Source organism: Acinonyx jubatus, chromosome A1 (genome assembly GCF_027475565.1).
Source record: "Acinonyx jubatus isolate Ajub_Pintada_27869175 chromosome A1, VMU_Ajub_asm_v1.0, whole genome shotgun sequence".
Classification (NCBI taxonomy): domain Eukaryota; kingdom Metazoa; phylum Chordata; class Mammalia; order Carnivora; family Felidae; genus Acinonyx; species Acinonyx jubatus.
Window position 1 is genome coordinate 197,425,184 of NC_069380.1, and position 13,341 is coordinate 197,438,524.

General features: G+C 35.9%; 1 protein-coding gene across 2 annotated transcripts in view; it reads right to left on the reverse strand.

The window, feature by feature from the left end:
- Nucleotides 1–13,341, reverse strand: part of ITGA1 (integrin subunit alpha 1) — a 162,055-nt gene that overhangs the window by 109,275 nt on the left and 39,439 nt on the right. The window lies entirely within an intron of this gene.

A 13,341-nucleotide genomic window follows, 5' to 3' on the forward strand; every position in this document is an offset into this window, starting at 1 on the left:
AAGATGGGTCTAGAAGAGAGGCTACTATTAGTTCATGTAATTACATCTCCTGAGGGGCAAAATTGGGGAAGAGGCCCTTCTAGAGTGGTCATAGCTAGGGAAATGGGGATAAGGAGAAAGATTGGAATGAGGAGAAAAGTCATGGCTACAGAGCTCTAGATAAAGCATCATGAGGGACTTCAGTCAAGACATTCATGTTTAGGTAGAAAAGAAATAGAAAGGCTTGCTCTCTTTCAAATATGGCTGTATGTGTTATATATCTAATATATCTAAGGACTATGAGAAGGAAGAAAGATGAGGAAGAAGATGAGATTGTTAGTTTTGAAGGGTACCTCTTTTTAAAAAAAATCATTTTGCACAATTTCTTTGCCCCAGGATGGAATTTGATTTGTAAGACAACTAAATGAGAGAAAGAGAAAAAAGAGAGGAAGAGAGGGAGAAGTAACCTACAATCGTACGGTATTTTCTGCTTATAAACATTTTGCCACTTAGAAACATTTTCATATAAAAAAGGTATTGAGCTAGACAATAAACTGTGAAGGTTAGGCAAAACAGCAGTGACTATTCTTTTCTTGTGTGTTAGGAAACTGGAGCTTAGAGGGGTAAAGTGATTGGCCTAACATTAGGCTGTGTTAGTGGCAGAGACAGGACTTCAACATTTGTCTTCTGAGGTCAAATCACAGACTTTCCATGACAACAGTGCTATTGAGGTGGTCAGATTAATAAAAGTAAAAATAATAATCGAGGTCAAGAGAACTCTCAAATGGGCCATGAGGGCTCTTAATCATCTTGTAGCTTTGGATTATTTGAGGATAAGGACTGGCAGGAAAAGCTGAATGAAGGGGGCAAAGTCTGGGCATCTCCCAAGGGCATTGACTCTCTGGTCAAAGAAGACCTTCTTCCTCCACACATCCTCTGAGTTCCAAGAAAAGTCACTGCAGCCTGTTTGATTTTTTTGCTTCTTAATGAAAAAAGTCTGTCTTTCACAGGGTGGTCCAGAAATTCTGATCTAGTAATATCCAGACTGAAGCATTTAATAGCTAATGGAATTTTGAATATTTAAAATTCTAAGCCGAAGGGAAAATCAAATCAATGGTGACTAGGGATAGATATTAAAATGCTATTGCCTTTTTCAACAACTTCTTATACATTTATCCAATCTGGAAATAGGAGAAATCATGGTATTAGCATTATATTTATTGTTTTTAAAGAGGGAATTGCCATAATATTAAGATAGGAAATAGTAATAATTGTGTTATTATAGTTGATGGTTTTTAGAGCCAATTCTTTGATTGTATAGAAAGATGCTAATCTTTAGAGATAGATGAACCTAGTCTTAAACACAGCCCTTTCGTTTATACTCTGTATGTAATTATTCACATTTATTCAACTACTCCACAAATAGTCATCAAAATTTTACTTTAGGTTGAATATATGACTCTACCTAGAGGTAGAGTCATAAAAGATGGTGCTTCTGCTTTCAAAATACAGTAAGTGATTTAATTTCTATGAGCCTCAGCTTATATTTAAAATGAGCTTATACATGCTTTATAGGTATTGGTTGCTGTGAGAAATACACCTTATGTATGTAGCCATAGAGAATGCTCAATAAATGAGTTAATTGTGTTTGTAAGTAGAATCCAAAGAATCAGTTTACCATGTGGCAGTTGAATTTTCTTTTGGAAGAGGATTCCCCACCCCAATCCTGATGACAATTTGTACCTTGAAAAATGACACAGATGTGTTATATCAGTGGGGCAGGACATTGGGTTCATTGACTCATTTCCAAAAACAATTTCCTGTTTCCAAACTGGCTGCAATGACATGTGCAAATAAAATCTAAGATGAGGGCATCAAGCCTTCCAGGTGAAAGAGCTGGCCGAGGAGGAAGAGTGCAGATGATTCTTGTCCTTCCAGTCAGAGCTCTTGGATTCTCATCTCAGACCCTCAAGAATATTTATGATACCACCCAGGTTTTGAGCCAACAGCAAGTCAAGAATTCTCTTACATCAATGCCAATTTACTCTCCTCTAACCTATTTCAAAGATTACAAGTGTATTCCAAGGACAGGATAAGCCTGAAGTGACTCTTTCAGTATACTCAAGCCATAATAATAGTCACAGCCTTGAGCCACCTGAGAATCAGATGATATACCTAGCCAGTGCAACCTGTGTGTGCAGAGCTGCAGAGGCCCCATCCTCCCCAAACCTCAATGTTGGTACATCCTGGGTCCTTCTTGTATCTCTTGCTGTGCCACAGCCTCTTGGTGGAAAGAGTCTATCCACCCCAGCTCAAGTGGATATAAACTCCGAAAATTATATATGCTCACTGTAACGAATGATGTGATACAATAGGTATTTCATATCACTTCAAATTTACTTTTCTTTCTCCCTAAATTCAAATAAAACATAGTCAACTTTGAGACACTTCAGGGGGTTGGAGGAAAAACACTTTAATGATAAATTTAGTGGAAAAGTTGAAAGCCTTTTTCCTCACTTGTAATATATAATGAAACATCTTTATAATATCTGTGCTATAAATCTGAAATTTTTATTAGTGCATGCTCTTGGTGGCTAAGCGAGTTGGATCTCAATTTTGGTGTACATGATTACCTTAAAAGATAAAATTTAATTAGTAGTGTAACTGGATCTGTCCAAAAATATTATAGTACAACATAATTCTAGTTGATTTGAAATATGAGATGATTATTTTTACAGCACTGCAATATGGAGAAGGACAAGACAAAGAACTCCAATGGTGAAGACACAGAAAATAAAAATAGAATGAAACAAACAACATTAGAGCCTTGATATAGAATCAACACAAGTGTTTGGAAATGGCATCATGGTCTCAAATACAGGAATCCATATTTTCTGGAAAAAATATCAGCTCTAACTCACTGCCTCCAAATAATTGAAACTTCCCTATACAGTTATGTAAGAGGAAAGTCTGGCTCCATCAGTCCCACCATTCAGAGCTCTTTCATCAGAAATGATGCAACATGTCAGAAAGATATCTACCAGTATCAGCAAGTCCAGAAAAGCCAATCCAAATAAACACCTCGATGTTCAAGCATTTTCCAAGTTTCATCCTGGGGGGCTGCTTTTTAACTTCAGCTTGCTGTAGTGAGTGAATTGTTTTGACTTTAGTGCTAACGTCCTGTGGGCCTCCAGTTAATACAAATGGTATTTGAACTTCAAAGTGAGTGTGTGTTTATGTGTATCTGTATATGGCTGGTGGGAAGGAGACAAGGAGGGCTAATTCTTGGCACATAGTAGGTGTTTAATACAAGTTTGTTAAATGAAACAGGATGGAATAAACAGACAAATGAAGATTTCTCATATAAAGGTCATTCTGGCTGTAAGAACTTATACCCTTTTGTAAGTGCTGCCCAGAATATTAAAACTCCAAAGGAGTGTTTCCCAAACATTCTTTGTTAAAAATCCCCCTTTTAAATTTTTCTACATAAGTTTGTTCTTCCACAGTGTTTATTTTCCTTTGTAGTATCTACAGACATCTGCTCTTTTCCCATATCCTCCCACCACAAATAATTGCCTGCTCTGCCAGCTCCTCTCAGACTGTCCCTTCTCCTGAAATTCTTAAACAGTCTTAGTCTCCCAACGCCTCCACCCTATCAGCATCATCTTCTGGCTCTGTGTTTTACAGGATAAAAAAGCTGCAGGACCTCAGGGGTCCCTGGACCTCACTGTGGGAAACAAGGCTCGTGTGTTTGTGCAAGCAACGTGAGCACAGAACTCTACTCCAGCTGCCCTGGCATCCTGGGAGCTGAACTCATGAATTTCTGTGGCTACACAGCATGCAGCGCTGCATGGGGAAAGGCGTACTACACTTCAGAGCGAGCAGGGTTGCATACTATTCAAGTATTTACTCAGAAATGGGAGATACAAAGTCTTTGGATGCATAAAAGTATGAATGAAAGTTGCACTTTTGTTAATGAAAACTTTTAAGTGGATTTTATTAGCTTACATATAATTTCTTCTCAGTGAGACAGTAAGGTTGTTTTTGTTAGGATGTACAACAGATACTTTTGAGGGCCAGGAAAGCACAGAGGTAGTACGTACCGTAAAATAAATAGTTTTCAATTTACCTAGTAGTTTTAACTGGCAATTTCCAAATCCAGGCACTATCAGGTTCCATTATTGATTCTCCTATAGATTCAACAGGACAATTTTTCTGGATGGCTTAGGTGTTGGCTTCTCAAATCCATACACATGCCTATTGGCTTCTCAAATCTTTACACATCTATAAATGTGAGAGATGTGGTTACTACTTCAGGTACTTCTATTGCTTCACTGAGACAGTGAATTCTACTTTGTTTGTTTGTGTGTTTAATAACTCCAATGTCAGTTAGGACGTTTAAAATAATTCATTTCACTGTGTATACTACCTCTTTGCTTTCCCAATCTATGAAACTACATCTTACGCACACTAGCAAAAATAACCTCAGGACCGGCAATGTGGCATTGGCTCATATATATCACAGGGAAGAAACTATATGTAAGTTAATATAATGCATTGATAAAATCTGTAAATAAAAGTACAACTTTTTATTCAGGTTTTCTCCTCAGGCATCGATAGACACAATGCATGTGGTATCTGGGAAAGATGTGATTCTGAGATTGAACCAACAGCATCTCAAAACGTGAAAAAGGATTATCCAGTTACCTAATGTATACATGGTATAAAAAGAACCAAAAGCCATTCTCTCTTAATTGCACAACTTGTAGTTTGGAAATAAAATAGTTTAAGTGAAAACACACTGTATGTGTAACAAAAAAATGAAATAGAAATGAATGGAAAAATTCCAGTATGTGAAAAAAATCAGTTAAATTAAGTTGTGATTATTTAGATTGGAAAATAATTACTGGCACTTTGAATTGACTGTAGTATTTTTTCAAAGAGGGAGCATGCCTGGCCTTTTAAAAATGTCTTCATTTTTACGCAAGGATTTTAAGAACACAGTCAACACATAAAATGAAGTCGGCCCATATTTTATTTTGCTGTAGACCACAAAGGGGTATTAGATTTAACTTGCCTTACTCTTTCATTTTTTTGTTTGCCATATTGCTCAGAAGCAGGAGGCAAAGTATACAGATTTATAACATTTCTCTTTTGATGGAATAAGGTTATCTAAATACTTTCTGGTTTAACACACAAGTAGTCAATCATTACCATTAATAAATTAAGGGCTTCATGAAGCTAAGTAACAAAATTAAATACTATGCAAACTCTAACAGTATACCCCGACCAAAAACAAAGTCTATTAAGAAAACAATTGCTCATCGTAGAGTTACCCAGTTGTTTTAATTGGCAATTTCAAATTGTAGGCACTAAGAGATGCATTATTGATTCTCACGTACTATGTAGGCTCATTTTCCTAGATGTCCCTAATAATACACTATCACTTAAACAAAAGTGATTCTTTACAATTTTTCTCTCCATTCCTAGCTAATTATTATAGCTAGTTTTCATTTAATCATTCATTACCAAACATTCTCTTTATTCAAAAGCCTTTTGGTACCTGCGCTCAATTTAAAACTTGTTCAGTTTATCAAGAGAAAATAATGGAAGCCAAATGCATTTTATTTGTTACTCGCCTGAAAAAAAATTGGAAAATAAATCAGAAAGTATTTTAAAGGACACTGGGTTTGTTTATAAGAGATGAAGAAAAATCTCAGTAGCCTTGGAATGTTGAAATATTTCAGAAGGCAAGGGTCAATAGAATGCATGTTTTCTTTTCAGAGGGAAGAGATAACTTAATGATGCTTTCTTTTCTGTTTTGAGATAGCTCTAAATTTTGTTTCCTTAGTTATAATTGTTGTTGCTAACACCATGATGATCTTTCAGCACTGAGAACATTAGTTGAGCAGTAACGTCCTTGAATCCAAACTCTATTCCTATCTAGCAGCAGCATCTTTTACATTCTTTCCATTAGTCTCCTAGAATATCTTGTAATTGAAATAAATACAGATGTTATAATCAAAATCCCCAAGAACTGGCAGCCAATATTTTCCTTAAATGGAAGCATGTTGGTACTTAGAATCACAATTCTGGCGACTAAGTACTTGTTACATACAAGGATCCTGAAATTCAGGTAAAGGTTACCTCTGGGCTGGGGGCAAGAGAAGGAAGAGAATAGGATCCAAAAGGAAATAAAATTGTGGTTTTAACTTTATATATTTTTAGAAGAAAATGCTTACTTCCCAATCCTGATGTTTTCTTCTATGTGGAGGGACTTCCATGACCTGTAAACTTCTTGTCTGTATCTATATATCCCACCCTCCTTTCACACTTGAATAATTGGTGAGTTTGAAAAGAGAAGCTATATGGGTAGTCCAGTCTTCTCTTACTCATTTTCTCTTTGAAGTGAACCTTCCCCACAGAAAAACAAAAACAAAAACTAAACAATGCTTTCTTCTATTTGTCAGGCTCTGAACTGGTGGAGGAGGGTAAGTGAGCTTTGTCTAAGGGTTAATAGGAATTTCATTCATCAGCTATGCTCCATTCCCATTCTTTGTCATTTCCCAGTTAGTTCTAACCTCAAGTGAGGAAGAGATTTCCTCATTTGGGGGCTCTAAAAAAATCCTAATAGGGTTTTATTTCTTATGAAGAATAAACAATTATGGGACAATGTTTAGATTTTACAAATCTGGGTATTGGGCACATTTGTGTTTGCTGTTATTCCTTTAATTTTAAAGGATTTTAAAGTATTTTACGATAAAAGAATTTATATTTTTTTCTATATAATTATTATTATATATTTGAAGATATGTTGTCATGATATAACTTTTCTAATTCTTTTTAATTTTATTGATTTTTAAAATTTCATTATCTTTTAACAAAGAATTAGAACAAACACAATGGTGTTCTCATTTATAGGAACTGCAAGGAGACACAAAATAAAATTACTTGAATGGATACTGTTAATTAGTTTTTACCATTTCCTATTTTCCACCATCCCTTCACTATCAATGACACTGAGAATAAGGGGTGGGGGTCAACAGAAGATATAAGAAGGCATGATTATGATAAGGGGGAGATATGATAATTTCAGAGGCAGGCAAGTTGAACAAGGGCATGGTGGAGATCTGGCTAAAGATGGTTTGCTATGGCAGTTGCCTCTTACATTCACACTCTGGTGGACATCACTGACAGTTGACCTCAAGGGCAAAAAAAAAAAAAAAAAAAGAAAAAAATCAAAGATTTTAGAAATGAGATTAATACTGGGATACCTGGATGGCCCAGCCAGTTAAATGTCCAACTCTTGATTTTGGCTCAGGTCATAATCTCATGTTTAGTGAGATCGAGCTGTCATTGTGGAGTCTGCTTGGGATTCTCTCTCTCTCTCTCTCTCTCTCTCTCTGTGTGTGTGTGTGTGTCCCTCCCCCACTCACCAGGGGCATGAGGGTGGCTCAGTCAGTTGAGCATCCAACTCTTGATTTCGCTCAGGTCATAGTCTCTTGGTTCGTGAAATCAAGTTCCCCATTCAGGCTCTGCACTGGTGGTGTGGAGCCCACCTGGGATTCTTTCTCTACTTCTCTCTCTCTGCCCCTCTCCAGCTCAAGCTCTCTCTCAAATAAAGAAATAAACTTAAAAAAAAAAGAATTGAGATTAATACTATAATTAGCCAAAGTTCACAATCCGCTTAACAAACACATTGGCCTGAAAAGGAACTAACTGACTGCTAGAATTTTCACTATTTCCTTTCCAGTACTTGTCCGCAGTCTAGTTTCTAGGACTGTGCTATTTATTTGGATGTCTCTTCCTCTTCAGAGAACTGCAGACAGTTCAAATCATGAAACTGAGAGTGATATTAAGAAAGAAACACATGTGCTGCTCCAGGAACTCATAATTCCTTACTCTAGGAGAAGTTTAACTAAGAAGTATGGAAGTAAGTCAGGTAACACTGACTTTCCACTGGCGATTTTTGTTTCTTTAAACACTAGGCTCTCAGGGAAGACGTAAAAGAAACAAGTCATCATCCAGTTTAGAACTGTTCAGCGTGCCAGAGGTGTATTTGACATTACTTCTGAGAATATGAACACATAAAGATGGAAAGAAAAATGGCCAAGGAGTTGTACACTTAGCAAGTTTACACAGGATACAGCAGGACCATGGCAGATGAATGATAATGCATATTTGACAACTTTCCTCAAGTACTGCAACTTTAGGAAGCTTGCTGACTCCATCATTTCTTATGATTCCATGTCTTCTTGAAACTCTCTATTCTTAAGTTATTGTTTGGATCTTTAAAGGGACAGAGATTAGCACAACTGAATCAACAGCAACAACAAAGACCACACCCACTGTCATCAATGGAATCCAATACTACATTTCCTCAGAAGGGAGCCCATAATATACTACAGAATGTTATGAGGAGATTTTTTTTTTAAGGCCTTAGAGTTAATGAAAATTTGTATCTTATAAAAATATAAAGATAATTAAGTGGCATTAGACTGGATACACCCTTTTATGAGGGAAGAGTCAGGATCCTGAGGGTTCTATATAGTTTATCCTAGTGAATGTCCATTTTAATGTCTTTTCCAAGATGGTCTTTTCCATCTAGTGATACAACACAAAGGTAACGTTCTCATTTTATTTTTTTTTTATTTTATTTTATTTAAAAAAATTTTTTTTAACGTTTATTTATTTTTGAGACAGAGAGAGACAGAGCATGAACAGGGGAGGGACAGAGAGAGAGGGAGACACAGAATCCGAAACAGGCTCCAGGCTCTGAGCTGTCAGCACAGAGCCCGACGCGGGGCTCAAACTCACGGACCGTGAGATCATGACCTGAGCCGAAGTCGGACACTTAACCGACCGAGCCATCCAGGTGCCCCAACATTCTCATTTTAAAGCTTTTGATGGCTTACCAAAACTAAACAAAAAAGTTTAAGAAAAACAGCCAAACAAAACTAAACTCTTTGAGCAATTGGATCAGGAAAAAACAACAAATATATATATGTATATATATAGTATATGTAATATAACATATATATTGTATATATTTATATATATAAGTGTATATAGAAATATATATGTATATATTTATATATAAATATAATTATATATTTGTACAAATATATATATATTTAGATATTTCTGTTATAATAAAAAGGGTCTTAATACCTAAAATATTTTTCAGTATTTAAACATGCTTCCAGGTTTCTAGTGATAGCGTTTATTCTCTATTCTGATATAGTGTATTTAGTAAGTGGTTATATATTGTATTTCCTGCTAGAAAAATCTGTTCGATCCTTGATCAAGCTGTTGAGTTCAGGGGAACCTGCACAGAATTAATTATGACTTTCTAATATTTGACTGCTATAGTGATAAATCAAAATATATAGTTGGTAGGTATGAGACACCTTACCTATCATTTAATTTGGCCCTTCCGTTTCACCATAAGCAACTACCTTCTTTTGGCACCTATCTTACTCCAACCAAGGATTTCAGAAGGTGCTACCATGTTTTTCAGTGACACTGACATTGGCACCATCGCTGACTGGTCCAAGAATGAACATCAGATTTAAAATGAACCATCTAGGAGCGCCTGGGTGTCTCAGTCAGTTGAGCATCTGACTTCAGCTCAGGTCATGTTCTAGCCCCCCGTCAGGCCCTGTGCTGAAAACTCAGAGCCTGGAGCCTACTTCCGATTCTATGTGTGTGTCTCTCTCTGTCCCTCCTCACTCCTGCTCTGTCTCTCTCTCAAAAACAAATATTTAAAATTAACCATCTAATGTCCCAGCCTCCTGGCCACAGTTGATTAATTCAATAGGGGCCAATCTGAGTATTCGACTCAGCTTGGCACCTTTTGTAGACTCTCCTGGTGGAGAAGACTATGGAACAGGACACTCAGGAACAGATACAGATTAGATTCTTGCCAGGAAGCTAGTTTATAGTGTGAGAGAGTGAAATCTAGATGAGGGAAAGAGAGAGTTCTAAAATACAGAAGCGAACTGAGAGATTGTCTAGTTTCCCTTCAGCTTCATTGTTCCACTGTGGCTGGGAGAAAAATAGGGAAGAAGAATGAGACATGGTAGCTAAGAAAAGCAGATGGCTACTATGGCCTGACTCAAATATTTCCTTCTTACTTTTCCCCCTTAAAGCCATTAAAAACTTTAAAAAGAGTAAGAGAGAAAAAGCGACCGGGCCTGCTCTGTATGTAGATGACAAGTATGTTAATAAATGTCTCTATGTGACAACATTCTGCATGTATTACATGCATTCAGCACACACTAATAAATGCCTATCAAGTGCAAGGTAGTGTGGAAGAGCTATGAGAGATTAAAAGATGAAATAAACATTAGCCTTGCCCTCAAAGAGCTTTAGTTACTTGTGAGACGTAAGACATAATCAAATAATCTTATGAGGTTCAAAAAGAAAAAAAAATCCCAAGGGCCGAAAGTGGTTGCTGCAATTGTGAATCCTGTAATCTGGATTCCAATTTTATAAATTCCAACAATCCTAGTTTTATTTTTTCTTTTCTATTTAAACATTGAAAACGTCTGTGCCATCTCCAAGAGAATAGGGAATAGATATCTTGGGACTTAATTTGGGTAATCCTTTATGCACTATGAAAAATTGTGACACTTTTTAGTTGATTAGGCAGGTGATTAATTCCCTGGGAGGACTTGACACTTCATGTTAGAAAATGCTTTCAGCACTCTAGGTCTGTGTTCGAAGCATCACCAAAAGGTAAAAAAAAAAAAAAAAAAAAAAAAGGCCAGATGAAAACATGACACAGAACTCACACTGACTTTCATTGCCCAGACTTGAAGTTGAAATCTCCCATTATACAACATAAGAATAACTCATTTAAATACAGGCAAAAGGGCAGGGTGGTAGTGATGTCACTACAGAATAATTGCAGCTTTGTGTCAGGCTGATCTTATTAGGAGGGCAGAGCTGAATGAGGCACCAGCTTGCCCCTCCACAGACTGACACCCTGCCTGGCGCCCACAGTGAAAAACTACTAGGGTGAGTGATTCTGTTGTATGTCAGTTATTTCCCAGCCAAACCCTGAAGCATATTTTTCCTTCATGTCTTGAGTGTAACTACTATTCCATGCTATGATGAAAGATAAGTAATAGAATTTGTGTGGACACTTTATAAAATACTTGGCCTTTTACTACTTTAAAAGTATAAAAAGAACTTTGTGAAAAATTTCAAAAGTTGGATTTACCTAATTTTTAACTTTTTTCCAAGTAATGATTTTCTGGATGAACTCCAATCAATTTAAAAATGACTGTTAAATTACTTTTTTTAATGCCCATCAAAGAAAGCACAGAAAAAATTGCTTTTTTTTTTTAAAGATATACTCCCTGGTGAATAATTAGGACTTATTCAAAACGTTCATGCAACTGGGCATATAAAAGCTTCCAAAATTTATTTTTGAAGACATGTTTTATGTAGTGGAAACAATTTGAGAAGGTGATGAATCAAAGCTTTGCCATCTATTTCTTAACAGATAGCACTATCCAAGGAGAGAGAGGGGAAAAAAAAGAAAGGTTGCAGAATAGCATTAGGGTCCAGAAAATAGGCTTCTAAGAAGCTTTTAGTCTTCTGAATAAAGCTATTGTCTGAATTCTTAAATTTGTATGTTCTCCTACCAGAACAGCTTTTCACAGAACTATTACAACTTATCAGGCCTTTTTATACTTGGGAACTCAAATAACTTTTAATATATTGAGTCAAGCGTCATTCTTAAGAAGAAAGGATTACTTCATTTACATGTTTACTTAACTGATGCATGAAATGAGACCCCAATAAAGTTGCTCATACGCTACATGTCATACTAAAACACAAAGGTGCCAGGGCCAAGTGTTAGGTATAATATGCCTTTTATGACCTGAATGCTCAGCCAATTGCAAACCAGAACAAAGTTGAGAATCACAGTGGTCCCAAGGCCCAAATCTCAATAGTAGCAATGATTTAATTATTGATAATTGACAAAAGCAAAACAAACCCCAAGAGATTACCATGTGTAAAGTGTGAATGAACACACAAAATATGTTTTTCGATATTTTAATAGAGTCCTGCATTTGGAAATACCAAAAAAAAACTCTTTAGTTTTTTAAAAGATACTCTCTCTATACATGAATATGACACTGTTCTCATTAGCTTCCTCTCAACAAAAGAAAACAAAACCATTCAAATGTCCTTTGAAAACCTTATTTGAAAAAATTTTTTCAGAATCATAATTAGTGAAGACATTTTTCAAGACTGATCAAGAATTTCTCCCTCACAGGGTGGCAAATTTGTACAATTTTTTTTCTCTCCCTAATCTATAGAACTTTTGTCACAAAAACTCAGACCCCACAAAAACCCCATTAAAAAAATTATTTACCATTTCTTTTCTTAAAAACTTAAAAAAAAAATCATGACACATATTCATATGCAATTCATCCATGAATTGTGTACCCTCAAAAATATGTCCAAAGTCCCAACCCCTGGTTTCTGTGAATGTGATCTTATTTGGAAGGAGGATCTTTGCAGATGTAATGAAGTTAAGAATCTTGAGATGGGATCATCTTGTATTTTGAGTGGATCTAAAATTCAGTGATTGTTATCCTCATAAAAGAATGAAGAGGAAGATTTGGGACACCGAGAACTGAAAACACAGAGGAGAAAACCATGTGAAGACAGGTAGAGACTAAAGAAATGTGTCTATAAACCATGAAATACCAAGAAAATCCAGGAGGTACCAGAAACTAGAAAAGTCAAGTCAAGAGTCTTCCCTAAAGCCTTCAGAGGGAGTATAGCTTGATTTTGGACTGTGAGAGAATAAATTTCTGGGTTTTTGTTTTTGTTTCTACTTTTTTTCCTTTCTAGTTTTACTGACATATGATTGACACACAACACTGTATAAGTTCAAGCTGTATAGCATAATGATTTGACTTATATATGTCATGAAATGAGTACAAGTTTAGTTAACATTCATCATATATATCATATTTTATATATATGTATACACACACACACAGACATATATGTATATAAAGAGAGAGAGAAAAGAAAAAGATGTTTTCATTGTGATGAGAACTTACAGGATTTGATTTACTCTCTTAACAACTGTCATTTATACCATACAGCAATGTTACCTACAGTCATCACGTTGCATATTGCCTCCAGAGTACTTATTTAACTTATAACTAGACCTTTGTACCTTTTGACTATTTTCATCCAATTCTGTCTTCCTCTACTCCTTACCTCTGGTCTCTTTTTGTCTGAGTTAGGTTTTATTTGGTTTTGTTTTTTAAATATTCCACATACAAGTGAGAGCCTACAGTGTTTGTCTTCCTCTGTCTGACTTACTTC